This window comes from Epinephelus lanceolatus, chromosome 14 (genome assembly GCF_041903045.1).
Source record: "Epinephelus lanceolatus isolate andai-2023 chromosome 14, ASM4190304v1, whole genome shotgun sequence".
NCBI classification, from domain to species: Eukaryota; Metazoa; Chordata; class Actinopteri; order Perciformes; family Serranidae; genus Epinephelus; species Epinephelus lanceolatus.
Window position 1 is genome coordinate 3,873,625 of NC_135747.1, and position 13,088 is coordinate 3,886,712.

Consider the following 13,088-nt stretch of genomic DNA (forward strand, 5'->3'; position numbering starts at 1 on the left):
CCACAGTAACTTTACTTGCCCAAACCTAACCTAAGTAACTGCAGGTTAATTACCTAACTTTATGTTAAGGATGTAACGTCATTTGTTTGCCATTAATTTGTTGGATATCATACAAATTGGCTTGTGTGCATTTTCGTGGAATATCACATAAACTGTTGTATAAGGATGTGTTGGCTACACACTTTCATTTCATCGCACCTTGTATAGTAAATATCCATCATCAAACTCCATGCCCCAAATTTGTAATAACGTTCTGGTACCTGACTCAAACCTGATGAATCTCAACAAACTGTTTAGGCCATTTTTTGCATTAAACTTTACGTTAAAGGGTTTGGAGTCAGGTCAGGATTTTTGTTATTTCTAAATGTAATTTCTAAAACAAATTTCGGTCTTTCTTTCTGACTGTGCCGATTATTGGTGTCCATATGGGTCATGTGTTGGATACATGTATAGATGCTCTTTGGGAAGCGTGGACAAGTCAACTATTTGTCATTGATGAAATAAAGCAAAACAGCAGCGGCTGTCAGGGTTTTAAAGACACAGGTATACAATGCCCTTCTAACCTAAGAGTTTAAAATGTTGACCATCTTATCCACATTGGGGCTTTTGTTGCATGTTATTCTTCATTTCCTGTCAAGTATACGATAAAAAAGACAATGCCTAGAAATGCAGGGTTTGGTTCTCAGTCAGAGAACCAGTTTCTAATGCAATTAAAAATGTGTCATCTCCAAGAAAACCTCAATGACAACAAAACATATTATGTTCTACAGGCTGAGTAGTACTACCCATGGCAAGTGAATTGAATTCATACGAAAAATCCGTGGAATGCCCTTTGAAGATTTTTCTCGATTGAAACTAAGGGGCCCAGTTGAAACCATTCAAACAGCCTCAGACCAAGGGAAGTGGCGGGTGGTGTCCACATAGTTTAGACCATGTATTGTACAGCACAAGGGATTAATGAAGTCTTGCAGCACAGTAAGAATGGGGGACACACAGTAGTGAAGTTGTGTCTGCTCTGTGTTGATGTAATATGGAGGCAGTGATTAAGGGATCCTGTTTCCTATCAGTGGGATGATGGTTGCTCTCTGAAACAGAACCAGCACAGGGCCAAATTATCTCTAAGCCGGTGAGTCAGTCTTGTTTCATTGGCCAATTCATATCCAGGCAACTAGCCTGTATAACCAGCCAGGCTGCCAGTGAGTCAGGAGAAGAATCTGCCAAAACATAGCCAGGCAGAGACACAGCCATAGCAGGCCAGACATCCTTTTCACTATAGCTAACTACTGCCAGTCAACCAGCCACCAAATAAGCTCTTATAGCCCATCAGCTCGCCGTCATAACTCTCTGTTCAGCCAAAGAGTCTGCAGGCCAGGGAATCCAAAAACAGACAAGATTATAGCTGTGAGAGCCAAGTATCCAATAGGCCAGCTTTACTAACCAAGTCTAAATTACGACTTTATTTTAGCATCAACACTTTGCCTCGGTCAGTATTTTCTTTCTGAAACAGGCTGAACCACTGAAATTAAAACTTTGCAACAAGGTTGGAGGTATCAGGCTATCAGAAGAGGTTCTTCATACTGTGGCTAGAAAGTCTTCTTTGGCTGTTAACTCTGCCCTTCGGCTATACCACTCCATTGCTACTATGCCTGTGATCAGTGTTGAATGATTTGGATGGGAGCACTGTAATCTCCACAATTTTAAGGATGAATAAACTGAACCTGATAACTAATTATTCACTAGTTACAGTTCATAGTAATTTGACATTTTGAGAAATACTGAAATGCCTTTCAATATCTGCACAATAGAGTGGTGCAGGGAGGAATTTATTTTGTAGGCTGATAAGGAAGTTAGTGTTGCCCCGGTCCTTCGTCAAAAATCCAATTCGATTTTTCCATTAGATTTTGGATTATTATGGAAAATAAGCTCTGTGGCAAACAAAAGGCTAATGTTAGGCTATAAACTAACTACACATCTTATGACTTCATCACCACCACAACAAGGCTATAAAGCCATGTTCATCGTTATGACATTCTGTACTATTATTTACCCAGTTGTTAGCAAACACATTTTCTTAAGAAACAAAAAAGCTTCAGAATTCACAAGTTGGTTATTTACTGATGTATTTTATGTCATAGGACAAAACATCAAAATATCTTAAGCTTGTGTTAACCACAGCCTTATTTCAGACAACTAACCAAAAATTCATTCTAAAAACTAGGGCTGCCTCTTGAAAGTTGGAGATTTGAATCAGTCACCAGTCGGGGATGTCTTAAGGCCAAAACACACTGGCGGCGTCAAATTGACGCGAGTCAAGTGCCGCCCCAAGACACACAAAAAGCGTCGCACTGTGGGGCGTCAACCGGATTTCTATTGCACGCTCCAGTCCGCGGGAGCTGGGAAGTACAAAATAGCGCTTTTTCAAGGGCGGCGATGCTGGAAAAATAGGACAATAGCGTAAAGTGCCGCGGCGTGGCAAGTCAACGCGCGTCGAGCCACTGCCGGTGTGGGTTTGTAAATACAAAATAATGGGGGCGGCTGTTTTGACGTGCGTCGTACAGCGCCGGTGTGTTTTGGCCTTAAGTCCATTTTTTTTCTTCTTCTTTTTTGCTCGTCAGTGTGCTGTGTAGTGTACTTTTGGGGACATTTTGGTCCCCAGATTTTGCTGCAAAGGGAGCACTCTTGACTTTCATGCTATTCTTTGGTACAGTCAACCATGGACGTGATGCAGCAGCACAGAGGACTAAGACTCCAAGGTAATCGTCTCTCTTTTGTGTGGAAGTGGTGAATTTACAGCTCACAGACACTTAATATGACACAGTCTCTGGCTTTTGTTTAATAATAGTATCAGCAAAAAATGTTGTTGCACATTTCTGATCCATTGTTAGGACTGTTAATTTGTTTACTATTTCACACGAATGCCACTGTCACACTGAATGTCCCACTGAGCCTGTTCAAACTTCAAAACTCTCTATGAAAAAAAAAAAAAAAAAAAAAGAATTATCAGATATTTGTATTAAATGGCCGAGTCGACTGACATAATTCTGAGTCGGGTACAGCCCTACTAAAAACCCTTTGACTTCTGGACGGGAAACCCGAAGTGCAAAACTGAAACTGCTAACTCATTTTGGGTTGAAGGACTCATTCCTTGGGCACAAATATGAAGCTACGGCTAGCAGCTGGTTAACTCAAAGTAGGGAGAAACAACTAGTGTCACTCTGTCTAAAGTAACACAATTTGCACAATTAACACAATGTAACCAGCCGGTTATCTCTTGTCTTTTTTATTCATACACTTTTTGGAAGGATTGGCATAAGTCAAGTCAAGTCAAGTCAAAATTTATTATAGCCCAAAATCACAAAAAATGCCTCAATGGGCTGTACATAAAAACACATAAGCAAATTACAAACAACACAATCAATAAAATATATAAAAACAAGTGAAATGACTATGTAGAACAAAATAAACAAAACAAAATGAAAACAAAGCAAAAACAAAAATAATGTTGGCTCTTGTATATATATGAAAACTAGACATAAATTGATGCACACAATGACTGAGTAGTAGCAGATAACCATGATGTAGTATGTAAGGACAGAGACTATGTGATGTTAAAGGCAGATGCAAAAAAGTGTGTTTTGAGTTTACTTTTGAAGAAATCGACTGTGTTGGCTTCACAGATTTGAATGGGAAGACAGTGCCAGAGGAGAGGGGCTCGGTATGAGAGGGCTCTACCACCTGCTGATGATTTATTAATTTTGGGGATGGATAGGAGACCGACATTATGGGATCGTGGAGGCCTGATTGATAAACGTGGAGTTAGTAGAGATGATAAGTAGGATGGTGCAAGTTGGTGTAATATTTTATAAGTTAAAAGCAGAATCTTGAAGTCCGATCTAGTGTGTACAGGGAGCCAGTGTAATGAAATGAGAACAGGGGTGATATGGTCAGATTTTCTGGTTCTGGTTAATATCCTGGCAGCAGCATTCTGAACGAGTTGTAGTTTCCTAATGGTTGAATTTTGTAAGCCGGAGAAAAGTGTATTGCAATAATCTATGAGACAAATGCGTGAACCAGTGTTTCTGCATCAGTCATGGAGAGAATGGGACGAATCTTGACAATATTGCGTAGGTGAAAATATGTTGTTTTTGTTATATTATTAATATGGTCTTCAAAGGAGAGATTAGGATCGAATAAAATACTGAGATTTCTAACACGGGGGCTTTGTGAAATGATAGAACCAGCTAAGTTTAAGGTGAGATTGCAAAATTTGTTTCTGATGTGCTTTGGACCTAGGATTAACATTTCAGTTTTTTCAGTATTTAAGAGAAGGAAGTTTGACGACATCCATTGTTTGATTTCTTGTGTGCACTGTTCTAGATGAATCAGTTGATGAGAGGTGTCAGGCTTGATGGATATGTAGAGCTGAGTATCATCTGCGTAAAAGTGGGAACCTAATTTGTATTTATTGATTAATGAACCGAGGGGTAGCATGTAAATAGTAAAGAGAATGGGACCAAGCACAGACTCTTGTGGTACACCATAATTGACCTTTTTGCGTTCTGAAGAGCAGTTATTATGAAAAACAAAGTGAGACCTGTCGGTAAGGTAGGATTTGAACCAGGCGAGAGCAGAGTCAGTGAGTCCTATGTAGTTTTCTAGACGGTGAAGTAGAATATGGTGATCAAGTGTATCAAACACTGCGCTGAGGTCTAGTAGCAGCAATACTGAAGCTGAGTCGGAATCGGAGGCGAGTAGTAAATCATTGACCACTTTTGTCAGTGCGGTTTCTGTACTATGGAATTTTCTGAAACCGGATTGATGAGGGTCGTATAGATTATTGAAGGAGAGGTGATCAGTAGGTTGTTGGGCTACTGCTTTTTCTAGGATTTTTAAAAGAAAGGGGAGATTTGTAATTGGTCTGTAATTATTAATCACATCAGGGTCCAGGTTATGTTTCTTGAGTAGTGGCTTGATCACGCCTGTTTTAAAAGATGCAGGTACTGTTTCAGTGGTCGAGAGGATATTGCTATTCTGATGTTGTCGATTTTAGTGGTGAAAAATTCTATGAAATCAGAAGTGGTATGAGGAATATTACACATAGGGGATGGTTTACATGTTAATTTAGCTACAGTGTCAAAGAGAATGAGTTATTTTTATTATTTTAAGTTCAGAAAAGTAAGCTGTTCTAGCGGCACGAAGAGTGTGTTTATATTCACGGAGGCTTTTTGACCATTCAAGCCGAAAATTATTTAGCTTGGTTGATCTCCATTTATGCTCGAGCTTTCTTCATTTTTGTTTCATAAGCCGAGTGTTTTGATTGTACCAGGGGGATGGTTTTGGTCTAATTTTTCTGTTATAGAGAGGGGCGACTCTCTCGAGTTAGAAGTATCCAATAGTGCAAAATTTAAATTTTCCGTGAATTCATTTAGGCAACAGGACTGATCCATGGTGGTGATAGTTGATTTGAGTTTCTCAGCAAGTTTATGAACAGTGGATGAGTTGGTGCGTCGGGTAGTATAGATTTTAGAGTGGCCAATATGACGGTTAGAGATGAATGTAATTTTAAAGGTAAAGAAATAGTGATCTGAAAGGGCAGGTAGGTGTGGTGAGATAGCAAGATCTGTGAAAAAGAGGCCACATGTAAGGATCAGGTCAAGTGTGTGACCATAGAAGTGAGTGGATTCATTGATTTATTGTGTCAAACCAGTAGAATCGATCAGATCTATAAAAGTTTTACTGAATGGTTCAGATTTATCGTTAATATGGATATTAAAATCTCCCATAATTAAAAGATTATCAGATCGTGTCAGCATGTCACAAAGAAAGGTAGAAAACTCTGATAAAAACTGTGAGTAGTGTCCTGGTGGTTGATATAAAATTGCTATATAAAATGACTGTAGCTTGGAATGCATAACAAGTACTTCAAAGGATGTAAAAACAGTGATGTTTCTTGGATTTAACTGAAGAGAACTGGAGTTTTATATAGCAGCAACGCCCTCACCTCATCTTGATTCACGTGACACTTGTAAGCTTGTGTAATTTGGGGGTGATGCCTCATTCAGACTTACAAAGTCATTTGGTTTTAGCCATGTTTCACAAAGGCCCATTAGATCTATGTTATGGTTATTGATCATGTCTTGAATTTAGAGGACAGTGATCGAATGTTAATGAAGCCTATATTCAAAGTAACACTTTGCAAAGTGGCAGAGGATGAAGAAGAGGAGGGCTTAATGTGGATAATGTTGTGATGATTTATAGCGTTGTTACTCTTGTTTAATATCCCGGTTTTTACTGATTATAACAGGGATATGACTGTTATAATGAGGTGGGTGAATATCCATGTTGCAGGGATGCACAGGGATATGACAACTGTCATTGGTGATCTTGTCATTTGAATGAATTAAAACAAATGATGAGCCAGCAGGATCCTCACTATCCAGACTGGGTAAATTTGGAGTTAAAGTGAGGTTATTAGGATCATGCTGGGATGAAAGTTAGGAGTTAAACACTATGTGATTAATGAAATTTGACACAAGTGTCTTGGTCCCTTTCCAGTTTGGGTGTAAATTGTCGGTTTTATAGGCTATAAGTCACCCTTGGTCCAAAAAGTGTCGAAATGCTGATGAAATCATAACCTGTTGCTGTACAGAAATTGTTTAACCACTGGTGGAGTCCAAAAAGTAGCCATTCTCATTTTTTTTGTGCTAATGTAAGCTAACTAGTTGCTGGCTGAAGTTTTACATTTAATGTACTAATGTACTTAAAGGACAACTTCGGTATTTTTCAACCTGGGCTCTATTTCAATTTCAATTTTCAATTTTATTTATAAAGCCCAATATCACAAATCACAATTTGCCTCACAGGGCTTTACAGCATACGACATCCCTCTGTCCTTATGACCCTCGCAGCAGATAAGGAAAAACTCCCCAAAAAAACCCCTTTAATGGGGAAAAAAACGGTAGAAACCTCAGGAAGAGCAACTGAGGAGGGATCCCTCTTCCAGGACAGACAGACGTGCAATAGATGTCGTACAGAACAGATCAGCATAATAAATTAACAGTAATCCATATGACACAATGAGACAGAGAGAGAGAGAGAGAAAGAGAGAGAGAGAGAGAGAGAGAGAGAGAGAGAGAGAGAGATGCGGGTAATGACAGTAGCTTACAACAACATTTTTGAAAGTAATAATGTTATAGTTATAGTTCTGGCTACTGTGGTACAATATGTTGAAAGTATGTATTAATATCTGGCAGTATACATGTGTGACAATAGTCATATGTGTATAATAACAGTAGAAGTATGACTAATGACTAATGATGGCAGCAGCAGGAGGCATCTGGCAGGACCACGGCAGCAGCACAACCACACACATCACGCTGTCCAGGCACCGCTGCGATATGAGTTAACCTGAGAGACAGTGGAGCACAAAGGCTCCGGAGAAGAAGCCGAGTTAGTGACATCCAGAATGGCCGAGTTAGCAAGATGCAGTAATACACACACATACTCATTTACAGTACCAAGCGGGGCCGCCCTCCACCTCTCTGCTCCAACACTGACTGACAGCTGACCCCACTCATTCACAGTCACCACTGCCCCAGGGCTGCTACAATATGCTATCTACAGAGATAACACTGGCGATCTGAACCGGTCAGTGGCGAAAAAAAACACTTTTATACGGGACGAATTTGTCCCCATTACCGTTTTAGCTCGTTTCGCGGCTCAATACTGAACCAATTTTAGAACGAGTGGTACCCATGAATCATACGCACACATACACATGGGGAAATAGAGCCCAGGTTGAAAAATACCGAAGTTGTCCTTTAATGGCCTTCTCATCCTACTTTCAGTAAGAAATAAGTTAAAAATTCCTAATGGAGCGCAAAACCTCAGAGCTGAAAAGCACTCGCCCTGTTTTTTCTTCTGTTTCATCATTATCTAATACCCTGCTCTATCCTTTGTCACTTCCGCAGCAAGTATTAGAAATATTAAAGCCACTGGCTATATATTTGTCATTTCTAACCACATTGTCTTCACAGCTCGCTGTTTATGAGGCTGCAGCTGAAGAAGGAAATATCTTCACGGTGCTGGATCTCAGCTCTTGACTGTTAATCAGAAAAAAGAAAAAAAACTTCCTAAGAAGCCAAGATGAAAAAAAGCAGGAAACAAAAAGAGAAAACAAATTGTGAGGCTCCCATCACTTTCTCTCTCTCATGGTGGTCCGTCATCTCTTCACATCTCGTTCACACACTTTGATGAGGAAGAGAAAAAGGGGGGAGGGAGGGTGCTGGGAAATAAAATTCTGATGTTTTTCCTATTTAACGTTTCCGTTTTATCTCCCTCGCTTTCATGCCTCGGACCGCGAAGCGCTGTTGAGAGGCGACGAGGCATTGTGGGTGTTTAATGGCTTTTTTCATTTTGAGGAGGCTGAAGAGTTTATCGTCAAGGAGTAGTCAGTTTTTGGGCCCTTAACCTCTCTCCACATGTTTGTAATTTAACATTGTTCAGAACCAGAGGACCAGTGTCTTAAATGCCCAGGAGGTTCCTGTCTCAATGTTGATTATGTTTAGGAGACAACCGCTGGGACTTTGTTGGAGTTGTTTGAGTAGGATGAAATCTCTCCTAGGCTGCTTTGAATGCAGACCTGTGTGATGGCATACTGTGCATATCTTGTTTTGGGGGTGTGAAATAAAACAAGAAAAAAAATCTGAGAACGCACTGAACACTTTTTGCATACTAACATAACTACTTCAAAATACTATGCACTTATGTCGATCAGTGAAGATAACTCCTGTGTGATCTGAGATGCACACTGGGTTGGATATTCCTCTGCAGCATTTGTGGGCAGGCAGAAGCAATGCAAGAGAAGCACTGGACTAATCAGCGCAGATCCACTCCACTGAGTAAGTTAATAATCCAGTCATGCATATGGTTGTGCCATGTGAATGTGTAATTCCATCCCAGTTTCTCATATGCTGAGGGAGTAAACAGATAAGTCATATGGGTGCATCAGCCTTACAATAAGAAGATAATCCATGCAAAGCTTGATTCCTGGTGTGTGACTCATATACGTATTCTGCTTATGGGTGTGCTGACAAGGGAGATATTCATCATACCAATGAGGATTTAACATAAAGAGCAGACTGTTGTAGGGTTCTCATATTACAGATATATTAGCAACCCAAGGGTCAGAAAAAACAGTGTTGGCATTTATGTATCTGCAAACCATGGATATGTTACATTTGCATGTTATTATGTAGCTGATATGTTGAAACTTTACATTTCAACAATACTGAGGTTAATATGTGATTAGGTATAGACAGAAAAACCACTTGGTTATAATTAGGAAAAGATCATGTCTGGACTTAAAATACCCGGTTTTGGGGCACAATCCTGGCAGGACAAGCAGCAATGTCTCGGTAATAAACAACTGCTTTTCATGCATCTATTCTGGCAGGAAATGCAGCAATGTCTCTGTAAAAACAATTGTGTCTGGTACCTCTATCCCAGCAGGAAACACAGCAATGTCTTGGTAATAAACACCCATGTTTGGTGTCTAAAAAGCTGCTGTAAAAACAGTGACAGGTAACTGTCCATCCCACTTAGGTGTCTCACTTAAGTGCGATGCCACCCACCATCCCCTCCTTCCTCAGATGACAAAGTCAGCTTATACACTACATCACTTTAAAAACAGTTGATAAAATATGTATGAAATGTGCAGATATAACATGTTTGTGATTTGCAGAAATTTGTAATGCCAACATTTCATCTGGCAAGTGGGCTGAAATCAGCCACATTTTTCTACATTCTTTCATGTTTCTGCATGTTAGCTGGGCAGCAGCTTTTAGAGGGGCTGAGGATAATGTTTTGCATCTTTAAGGCAGCATTAATTGATTTTTGGAAACTTGGGGTCAGCAGGACAAGCTGCTGAACACACAACCTTGTAAGTTGATACAATAAATTCATTAGCAAACAATTTACACATCCAGCAGACACTCAGCAACATTAGCATTTGTTGAGAGTGGTGTTTGTGTCCCCCTGATGAATAAGCATCACTGGTCTTTTTTGAATAAAATATATAATGGTGAGTGAGCTCAGCTTAAAGGGATAGTGCACCCAAAAATGAAAATTCAGCCATTATCTACTTACCCGTATGCCGACGGAGGCTCAGGTGAAGTTTTAGAGTCCTCACATCCCTTGTGGAGATCGGCGGGTGGAGCGGCTAGTGCACCTAATGGTAGACGGCGCCCCAGACTAACGTCCAAGAACACAAAATTGAATCCACAAAGTATCTCCATACTGCTCATCCATAGTGATCCAAGTGTGCTGCAGCCACAACATAAAAAGTTGTTTCGAAAAACATCATATGAACTCTGTTTTTAGCCTCATTGTAGCCTGTAGCTCTGACTGCTTCTCTGTGCTCCACGTTCACGTGTGCGCGCTCAGGGTGATCAGTGATCTCTGAAGAGCAGCAGTCTTGTCAGTACTGATGTCCAGATTCTCAAGTGCAAGCATTGCCAATTCCCAGTCTGAGCAGCAAAGACTTTCCTCATCCGTTGGCATTGCTTTGCATTTGAAACAGCTACACCACCAGGTTTCCAGTGCTCGACTCCGGTATTCTGCGGCTGGCTGAGGGTTAGGCTCATGAGCTGCGGCGGCTGCTTCGTCCAGGAGCCTGAGTTCTGTCCGTATACTCGGGCTCAAACAAATAGGGCTCAACAAAGAAATGCTGTTCCTCCTCAATTTCAAAGTCTTCAGACATGTTGGGCTGTCCTTTGCTAAAAGACCGTAGTGCAAATTATCTTTTAGCTACTGTGGTTACTGTTGTCTCTCCCTGCGGCGCACATGTCACGTGATGTAAACACGGGTGAGCAAAGCTCATGCTTTTGCTGGTCTCGCGCAAGCGCGCACACGTGAGCACGGAGCACAGAGAAGCAGTCAGAGCTACAGGCTACAGTGAGGCTAAAAACAGAGTTCATATGTGTTTTTCGAAACAACTTTTTATGTCGCGGCTGCAGCACACTTGGATCACTACGGATGAGCAGTATGGAGATACTTTGTGGATTCAATTTTGTGTTCATGGACGTTAGTCTGGGGCGCTGTCTACCATTAGGTGTGCTAGCCGCTCCACCCGCCGATCTTCGCAAGGGATGTGAGCACTCTAAAACTTCACCAGGGCCTCCGTCAGCATATGGGTGAGTAGATAATGGCTGAATTTTCATTTTTGGGTGCACTATCCCTTTAAGCTCACCATTAAGTAAAGTACAACTGTACATCTTTAAGTTCTCAAAGTCACCTGGCGGTGTTTATTAAGCACTATAATGCATACATTACAAACATAGAGTTTCAGTTTCAGTTTAAGATGCTGGACTAAACAAACCCAAATGTTCTCATGAACTTTTGGGTGGTGACTTTGCTGACATGCTGCAGAGGTATGTAATTACAGCCAACACCTTCAACTAATAGGAGAGCAGCCCAACCACACGTGTACACACACTTCTCAAAAATGTATTTCATTCCCTGCATGGGGAGCCTCCCTCACCTGTTGTTCCGCCTCTGGTATTGTACAGACAGACAGCTCCACCCCTCTCCTTTGTGTGGATGAATACAAGGTGTTAGCATTTGTGGCTCATAGTGTTACGTGTAGAAAAAGGAACAAAACATGAATCTCTGAAATCACTTAATCCTCTCACTATGACCTAGCCTCTAATTTAATTTTCTCCGTCACCCTCCCACATTTCTGTCAGTTGGATCACATGCTGCAATCCAAAATCATCATCCCTCTATCAGTTATACAACATGTGTCTGACACAGTGAAACTCTACAAGGAGGAACACTCCCAGATTTCTGTATGTTTTATTATAGTCCCTGTCCCACTGGACAAAAAAACCCACTAATATCCGGCTTTTGTTTTTAATGGGAAAGGTTACAATTGGCATTCACTCTTGGGACAAATGACTCTGTGGTAGTCACAGGTATTTATTGGCTCTAGCTCCGATCGGCTCTGATTGGCAGTGATGGAAAAACAAAACCTGGGTGGATTTTGTAATTTTAGCCCCTTTGCCAGTGTGATGCAATGATGTGCTGTCAGAGAATGCTGTCTCCGTCCAAACAGCACTGAGACATTGTTCAAAATTTAGTCGGCAGCAAGTCTGAAGGTGAAAGACTGAATATGTTAGAGAGATAAAAAAAAGAAGTAACAATCATGACATTCTCACTGGCCTCCATGCTGCTGTCCACTGTTCACTAACCTTACAAGCTCAGTGGCCTAGTGGTAGAGTGTTCGCCCTGAGACTGGGAGGTCATGGGTTCGATCCCCAGCCGGGTCATACCAAAGACTATAAAAATGGGACCCATTGCCTCCCTGCTTGGCACTCAGCATCAGGGGTTGGAAATGGGGGGTTAGATCACCACATGATTCCCGAGCGAGGCACCGCTGTTGCTCACCGCTCCCTCAGGGGATGGGTCAAATGCGGAGAACAAATTTCACACACTCAGGTGTGTGACAATCAGTGGAACTTTACCTTTACTTTACCAAACCTTTGAAAAAGAAAGTAGTCTGCTGCAGAGTCATGTACTTGGCAATGAAAAGCTCTCTATTCAAATACACCGGCTAACTGTGGTGGAAAAAGGGTATATGTGTGACAGTGTTGGGCAGTACTGTAATAATATTACATTTTTCAATACAGAGTAGTATGACTAATTACTGATAAAATTTCAGTAATAATATTACACTTATACCTAAACCAAATAACTTGGTAACAACATAACCTTTATCACCCCACTATTGACTTGAAAAAAAAAAAAAACAGTGAATCAGCAGATTCATTTTCGTAATCGTCATGCTGCATATGTACATTAAAAAGCAGCAAGCTAGTTTGGAAGATGGAAATACTTACCGTAAGCACATGTAAATATTCCCATCACTTTGATTTTGTAGGGAGGAAAGATGACAAAAACATCATTTGAACTCTTTCCACTGAAGAAAACATGACCCCAAATATCTGGTCTGAATTGCCTACTATAACTGACGGTACAATAACAGAACAGTCTAGGAAATACACCCCACCAAAAGTGAGCCCTCCCAGTAA